The sequence below is a fragment of the Littorina saxatilis genome, unplaced genomic scaffold (assembly GCF_037325665.1).
Source record: "Littorina saxatilis isolate snail1 unplaced genomic scaffold, US_GU_Lsax_2.0 scaffold_1029, whole genome shotgun sequence".
NCBI lineage: Eukaryota > Metazoa > Mollusca > Gastropoda > Littorinimorpha > Littorinidae > Littorina > Littorina saxatilis.
Genome location: NW_027128753.1, coordinates 958 through 9,868, shown reverse-complemented (window position 1 = coordinate 9,868; position 8,911 = coordinate 958). Strand labels below are relative to the sequence as shown.

At 44.6% G+C, this 8,911-nt stretch overlaps 1 long non-coding RNA gene across 1 annotated transcript; it reads right to left on the bottom strand.

Moving 5' to 3' along the window:
- Positions 1-351: 351 nt before the first annotated feature.
- LOC138957076 (uncharacterized) lies at positions 352-8,514 on the bottom strand. Its single transcript, XR_011452920.1, has 2 exons — positions 8,239-8,514; positions 352-2,770 (listed from the first exon to the last, which is right to left on the bottom strand). It is a non-coding gene; the product is annotated as an uncharacterized lncRNA (long non-coding RNA).
- Between the last annotated feature and the right edge of the window lie 397 nt (positions 8,515-8,911).

Sequence of the window (8,911 nt, the reverse complement as noted above, 5' to 3'; positions counted from 1 at the left end):
GGGTTTTTGCACAAGCTTTGTCAAACCCATGTATTTTAGATGCTAGATGTTTGTCCAATCTATCCCAGACCACTGGCAGCTCATTTCAGGGCAGGTCCACATCCTAAGTCGTCGTTCAGGAGGCTTTCTTGTTTTTTTCAAAAGGGATCGAACCTCATGTTCAGGAAAATCTTTGTGCACTTGAGACAAGTGTCGTTTTAGGTTTGTCACTCTCCCAGTACATCCCAGGGGACAAAGGAACTGTTTTCGTTCTGGCTTCGCTCCTCCGACTTTTCTCTTCCTCTTTGGGCACATATGAACCTCTGCTGCTATAAGAGGTATCACTAGAATTTTCTAGTTGTCTGTTTTGTATTTTTGTGGTCTGTTGTGGAACCTGTCAAATGTGACGAGCAACGATAGCAAAAAGGGAGGCTGCAAGCCGTATTGTTTATATAGCCCAGAGCGACTGGCTGTCCCAGCGGCTTTACAAAGGGAAAGAAGGGAGCGATCACTAAACGTTGCACCTTAGCCGATGTACGGTGACCTACATATGTACAGTTTTAACCTACTTAGTAGTCAGCAAATCTTTTGCGCATTATCTGGGCAATCAAACCAAAACTGACAACCAACAGTTGAGACTGTATGGTTTGCAGAACAATAAAACTCCAGGTCCCGAAACTGAAAGATTTTGAGTTTGTGTTTTTATTCAAAGTCACCTGATCCAAAGGCATACACGAGGATGGTTCTAACCATGTTAGCAACTTTTTGGTTTTGTTCAAACCGTTCTTTCCTTTTGTGAGGTTGAAGGAACTCTGGAACATAGCTTCCTCCTTGTATTGAGCTCAACCACTTGAGGAAGGAGTCTGCTAAAGAATCACAGTTAATGTTTGTAGCGGACAAACACCTGGGTATTCCTGAAGTGACAGGCTGCTGCAACCTTGCATCTTGTCAGATATGACATTTATGGGTTTTATGTATGAACATGTATGTAAATTGAGTACTTAATTAATGATGAAATGATGCTGTTATTAGTATGCATTAATTGACAGAAGTAGACTTGTATCGCGAAAAACATTATTATTGATTGTGCATGCCGGTTGGACCATGATTATGGGGCCTGTACTGTTACCTGCAGAGACGAGTCTCCACGCACTCACGTGCAACAGGTGAAAAACCTGAATGTCCATTTTTTGTAAGGTGAGCTGTTAGACTTGTCGCAAGTCACCCAAGCTGTTAGCTTCACTTGCCCATTGAACATGTAAGCGGCAAGTCGGGGAAGATTCTTTGCTCGCGTGCTCAGGTAAACTATGTTTCATGATATGTTTTCTCTAAGGAACATTAGTACGATTATGAATAAGCATTCTTAATATTCGCTGTTATGTTAAGTGTTCATTGTACTATTTCTTTGCGGCCCTATGCTCAATAGGGAGTCTACAGGAATAAGTCAAGTAAGTCAAGTACTAGTTCTTAATCTGGATATTCTGAATAGTTGCTGTTTAATGTGTTGATAAATAACTCAGACAAGGATGGGAATTGATATTAGTATTGACAGTAGTTATTTAAGAATTCGTGTGTGTGTGGCTGAATGTAGAGTGTAATTACAGCCCAGGGTGAATGATGAGTGAATTGCTGTGTGTGTTATGCCTATGGAAATACTGACTCAAGAATTACTTTCACATGAGTCTTCCCAGAGACAGAAGATGGAATTCGCGAGAGCTTGTCAGAACATTCCAGGGGACAAAGGAACTGTTTTCGTTCTCGCTTCGCTCCTCCGACTTTTCTCTTCCTCAAAGAGTAAATCAAAGCTGAGCAGTTACTCGCGTGCACAGTGGACATATCTGCCAGAGTAATGCCCACCACAATCACCAATCCCCCCCCCCCCCCCCCCCCCCCTTCCGCCTCCTTGTGAGAATAAAATAGAAGATAAATAAAGCCAGGCGCTGATATCAGTATCATAAGCTTTTCATCATAGTTCAGTTGTACACCTTTTTAATGCCTTTTCTCACTGAATACTTGTCGTCCAAAAAAGTTAGAAACGTCTTTTCGGCCCGGCAATATTTTGATCGTAGTTCAATAATTAAAACAGTATAAAGTGACTGAAAAGGGAAAAAGCGGTATCCATCACATGTCAGTCCTAGTTTCGCTTTCATTTTCCAGCTAAACAGTTTTCTTCGTGTTTTTTTTAATTCGATGTACTTACTTACTTACTTAGGCCCTTTGCTCCCATTGACGTCTTCTGTCGTCAATGCTTCTGTAACGTTGTTAGTTTTCTAGGCAGGGGTGTTGGCCCTACGCAAACCTCTGAATGAGGTGGTCCAAATTTGTCTGACCTCTATCCTTCGACCTGTCCAGCAGGGGTGACCCTACCAGGAGCTGAAGCTCCCGCTGGCATAGCTCTCCGGGTTACTGAGGCACGCAAGCCATCACACCACGACAAGGAATGGACCGTGTGATGGTGTACTAGAGAGTAAAAAAAGTGCAAGAAAAAACAAAGAATGTTATTTAAAAGTATTAATTACTGCTCTAAATAAAACTTAAAAAGCTCACATCCCTTCGAGATTTAAGTTGCTGGGGGAAACGCAAAATGGCGGCGTCCTGTTTCGACATCGAGATGAGAAAACGGAGGAAAAAGTTAAAACTGCAGCTATCCTGGCCATTCCCGACTTAAAAATAGTTTGTACAAACGATCTGGTTGCTCCAGCGAGCGTAAACAGCCTGTCAGTCAGCGGTGCTGCGGGGCGGTGGTGCACTAGTTCGGTTTGGAGATCAGCTTCAGCAGCCATGAAGGTATCTGTAAAACACAAACAGAACACAATAAGAATTCCATCTTTAACATATTTTTAATAAGATCGACCCTTTCAGATCAATAGTTGCTTAGAAAAAAATATTTTCGAGACTAAAACTACAAGGCCCTTGAACATTCATGGCAAAATCCCCACTTTTTGTCACTGCCAGTTTTGACACTGGCTTGCTTTGCACTGAATTTGAGTCAGTTTCTACGCAGTGTCTCTTCGACAAGCAAGTCAAGCATTTGCTACGCAGTCAGATTATCGGTAATGTTTGCTTGTCCTGTCATTTCACTAAACTGGACCAGCCACTGTTTAGCATCCATTTGCACTTTCGTAAATTCCGTTTCGTAACCGTCACTGTGACTTGACGAACTGTCATTTTTTTCACCGCGATACACAGTTCATTGCGAAGATCTTCCTCGGTAATTCGTTCCAATTCCGCATACTTTTTGTTGTCAAGAAACAACTCGAAAGAAAGTTTCAAACTCATCATCATCCATCTTGCTTGTCGAAGCGCTAAAGGACTTTATCGATGCAAAAACAAAAGCAGAAAACTTCGACGAAACCGACTCAAATGCAGCTCAAGTGCCGTTAAAAATACCGTTATTCTCGTATGCAAATACGAACGAGAAGTTGGTCATACGAACAAGCCTTGTGCTGGCGATGCAAATCGCCGCTGGCTGGCAAAGGGGGCGGGGATTGGCTGGGCGACGAAAATCGCCGCTGGAGTGCTAAAGGTTAATTTTTTTTCTTTCTTATTTTTGTTAAACTCCATGACTTTCCATGGCTTGAATTGAAATTCCAAGACTTTCCAGGCCTGGAAAATTAAAAATCAAATTCCATGACTTTCCAGGTTTTCCATGACCTGTACGAACCCTGAAAACTTTACTAAATGTAATAAAAAAAAAATTAAAAAAAATTAAGAGTGAGCTGCAATGCTTGTGTACCTCCTATTCCCCTCCCATTCTACACACATCACAACAAACAAATCATACGACACAGTAAGGAACAGTTGGGGTATCTTAAGTACCTCCTCTTCTCCCCCCCTCCTCTGAACACATCAAACAACACGACACATCAATCATACAACACAGTGATAACAGTGGGGGTAACTTGTTTAACCTCCTTTTCTCTAAGATGTGCGGGACCGATACGCAGTGCTGAAAAAGAAAGGAGGGGCAGGGGAGAGAGGAGGCTGTAAACAAGTTTCCTGCGTTGTTCACATCAAGTACCTACACTCCCCCCCACCCCCCACACACACACTTACATAAAATTAAACAGACAAACGAACAAGCAAAGTCCCTAAGATGTGCAGGTCCGACACGCAGTGCTAAAAAAGGAAGGGGGGGGGGGGGGGATGTACACAAGTTACCAGCGCTGTTTACATCAATCATACGACTCAGTGATGAACAGCGGGAGTAACTTGTGTTCCTGCTCTTCTTCCACCTGCCCCCCCCCCCCCCTCTCTGCACACATCACAATACACAACTGATCAATCATACGACACAGTGATAAGCATCAGGGATAGCTTGTTTAACCTCCTCTCCCCCCCCCCCCCCCTCCCCCCAACTTTGCACACATCACACAACATTACAAGGCAAAATCCCCACTTTTTGACTCACATGATTAATTGGTCAGTCTTAGCCATGCGCAGTATTAGACTGTCCAGTCAACAAACAAACAAGAAATTAAAACAAGAAGGGCAAAGCCCATACGACTCACATGCTTTACACATTTTTCCTACCAAAATACATGTGACCTTGACCCAAGGTCAAGGTCATCCAAGGTCATGCAACACAAAGCTGTTAATTCAAGACATAGGAAGTACAATGGTGCTTATTGGCTCTTTCTACCATGAGATATGGTCACTTTTAGTGGTTCACTACCTTATTTTGGTCACATTTCATAAGGGTCAAAGTGACCTTGACCATGATCATATGTGACCGAATGTGTCTCATGATGAAAGCATAACATGTGCCCCACATAATTTTTAAGTTTGAAACAGTTATCTTCCATAGTTCAGGGTCAAGGTCACTTCAAAATATGTATACAATCCAACTTTGAAGAGCTCCTGTGACCTTGACCTTGAAGCAAGGTAAACCAAACTGGTATCAAAAGATGGGGCTTACTTTGCCCTATATATCATATATAGGTGAGGTATTGAATCTCAAAAACTTCAGAGAAAATGGGAAAAATATGAAAAATAGCTGTTTTTTAGGCAACATTTATGGCCCCTGCGACCTTGACCTTGAAGCAAGGTCAAGATGCTATGTATGTTTTTTGGGGCCTTGTCATCATACACCATCTTGCCAAATTTGGTACTGATAGACTGAATAGTGTCCAAGAAATATCCAACGTTAAAGTTTTCCGGACGGACGGACGGACGACTCGGGTGAGTACATAGACTCACTTTTGCTTCGCATGTGAGTCAAAAATATATAAAAAAAATTAACAGTGAGCTGCAATGCTTTTGAAGCTGGAGCTTTGAAACTAAGCACTCTGCTGGGCTTTGATGATCTCCTCGCATGTCCCCACTTTGGGGTTTTCATGAATCGAACATGACCCCGTTGTGATCCAAAAATGTGAGGGTCAACCAAACTGGGGACATGTTGGGAGGTCATCAAACCCTAGCAGTGTATAAAGTTTCAAAACTCGAGCTTCAAAAACATTGGAGATAATCTCAACGTTAAGTTTTTTGTCCACATCCAAACGGTGGCCAGCAGGCCACCCACAGGATTGGACACTGGTCATTACTAAGACTAACCAATCACTCAGGTGAGTCAAAACCACTTAGGTAAGTCAAAAACTGCATGGCTGCATTTCTGCACAGCAGCTGGGTGGGTTTCTCCCATAAAGATTACAAACTGATATTGATGTGTGAGTAGTTAAATCTCTCTTAGGACCTCCAAAAATTTACTAAAATAAATGATCGAAAACAGAAATTAAAACACTCAGAAGTTCACAAGGAATGGGTGTAATTTTTAGACACTGTGAACAGAAAGCTGGGAAAGCCAGCTTCTTAAAGGCCCTGCTGCCAAGATCTCACCTGAAATCTGTTGCAAAAAGGGACGAGACTAACTAAGAATAGCAACACGCATGGAGTGCCACATAAATAATACCACAGCAGAAAAAGCTCGTAATAATGAAGATATTTACCGGACCAAAACATAGGAATGCGAACCTACTGTAAACACAACACACTAATCATACGACACAGTATTAAACAGCGGGGGTAACTTGTGTAACCTACTTTTCTTCCAATACCCCCCCCCACTCTGCACACATCACAATACACAACAGATCAATCATACGACACAGTGATGAGCAGCTGGGGTAGCTTGTTTAACCTCCTCTTCATCCACTCACCCCCCCCCCCCCTCTCCCACACTACTCACATCAAACATACGACACATCAATCATACGAATCATACGACACAGTAATGAGCAGCAGGGATAGGGTCTCTTCTTACTCCCTCCCCCTCCCCCAAACTCGCAGTGCTGAAAAAGAAAGGGGGAGTGGGGGGGGGGGGGGGGGGGGGAGAGAGGAGGATGTAATTAAGTTTCCTGCGCTGTTCACATCAATCATACGATTTATTTATAAACAGCGGGAGTAACTTGTGTACCTCCTATTCCCCCCTGCACACATCGCACAACACAACACATCCATCATACGACGCAGTGATAAACATCGGGGGGTAACTTGTGTACCTCCTATTCCCCCCACCCCCCCCCCCCCCCTCCCATTCCCATTCCCACTCTGCACACAACACAACACATCCATCATACGATGCAGTGATTAACAGTGGGGGTAACTTGTGTACCTCCTCTTCTTCCTCCCCCCCCACTCTGCACACATCACACAACACACCCTTTCCATCATACGACACAGTGATGGACAGTGGGGGTAACTTGTGAACCTCCTTTCCTCCACCCCCCCTCCCTTCACTCTGCACACCAAACACAACACATCACATCAATCATATGACACAGTGATCAGCTGTGGGGGTAACTTGTGAACCTCCTTTCCTCCTACCCCCCCCCCCCCCCCCCCTTCACTCTGCACACCAAACACATCACATCACATCAATCATATGACACAGTGATCAACTGTGGGGGTAACTTGTGAACCTCCTTTCCTCCTACCCCCCCCCCCCCCCCCCCTCCCTTCACTCTGCACACCAAACACAACACATCACATCAATCATATGACACAGTGATCAACTGTGGGGGTAACTTGTGAACCTCCTTTCCTCCTACCCCCCCCCCCCCCCCTCCCTTCACTCTGCACACCAAACACAACACATCACATCACATCAATCATATGACACAGTGATCAACTGTGGGGGTAACTTGTGAACCTCCTTTCCTCCTACCCCCCCCCCCCCCCCCCTTCACTCTGCACACCAAACACAACACATCACATCAATCATATGACACAGTGATCAACTGTGGGGGTAACTTGTGTGCCTTCTCCTCTTCCTCCCCCCCCCCCCCAACTCTGCACACATCACACAACACATCACATCAATCATATGACACAGTGATCAACTGTGGGGGTAACTTGTGAACCTCCTTTCCTCCTACCCCCCCCCCCCCCCCCCTCCCTTCACTCTGCACACCAAACACAACACATCACATCAATCATATGACACAGTGATCAACTGTGGGGGTAACTTGTGAACCTCCTTTCCTCCTACCCCCCCCCCCCCCCTCCCTTCACTCTGCACACCAAACACAACACATCACATCACATCAATCATATGACACAGTGATCAACTGTGGGGGTAACTTGTGAACCTCCTTTCCTCCTACCCCCCCCCCCCCCTCCCTTCACTCTGCACACCAAACACAACACATCACATCACATCAATCATATGACACAGTGATCAACTGTGGGGGTAACTTGTGAACCTCCTTTCCTCCTACCCCCCCCCCCCCCCCCCCTTCACTCTGCACACCAAACACAACACATCACATCAATCATATGACACAGTGATCAACTGTGGGGGTAACTTGTGTGCCTTCTCCTCTTCCTCCCCCATCAACCCCCCCCCCCCCCCCAACTCTGCACACATCACACAACACAACACACATCAATCATACGACACAGTGATCAGCTGTGATGGTAAATTAAGTACCTCCTTTTTTTCCCCTCCCATTCTGCACACATCACAACAAACAAATCATACGACACAGTAAGGAACAGTTGGGGTATCTTAAGTACCTCCTCTTCTCCCCCCCTCCTCTGAACACATCAAACAACACGACACACCAATCATACAACACAGTGATGAACAGTTGGGGTAACTTGTTTAACCTCCTTTTCTCTAAGATGTGCGGGAAGTGCATACAAGTAACAAACATTGTTTTGTGGACATTATCCAAAGTTGAATTCATAAAAAAATTTTCTCTCACACGATGAAATGGATATGTGAAGCTCTCCCCACCCCCTCCCTCCCTCTCCCCTTACCTGAACTTGTAGCTGCCTCTGTCGTTCCAGCACCTCCTCTGCCTCCATGCATTCTCTCTCCCTCTGCAGAACCACTGTTTGTTGTTGTAGCTGGACTTGCTGGTTCTGCATCTCTCCCTGCCGCTTTCTCTCTTCTTCCAGCATCCCAGCTAACTCCGTCTCTTTCTCCTGTTCAGTGGAGATGACAAAAGTGTTAATGGATATGTATCAGAAAAATTAACAGTGAGCTGTTACAACAACTACAAGGCCCTTGAACATTACAAGGCAAAATCCCCACTTTTTATATTTAGTCAAGTTTTGACTAAATATTTTAACATCGAGGGGGAATCGAAACGAGGGTCGTGGTGTATGTGCGTGCGTGCGTGCGTGTGTGTGTGTGTGTGTGTGTGTGTGTGTGTGTGTAGAGCGATTCAGACTAAACTACTGGACCGATCTTTATGAAATTTGACATGAGAGTTCCTGGGTATGAAATCCCCGAACGTTTTTTTCATTTTTTTGATAAATGTCTTTGATGACGTCATATCCGGCTTTTCGTGAAAGTTGAGGCGGCACTGTCACGCCCTCATTTTTCAATCAAATTGGTTCAAATTTTGGTCAAGTAATCTTCGACGAAGCCCGGGGTTCGGTATTGCATTTCAGCTTGGTGGCTTAAAAATTAATTAATGACTTTGGT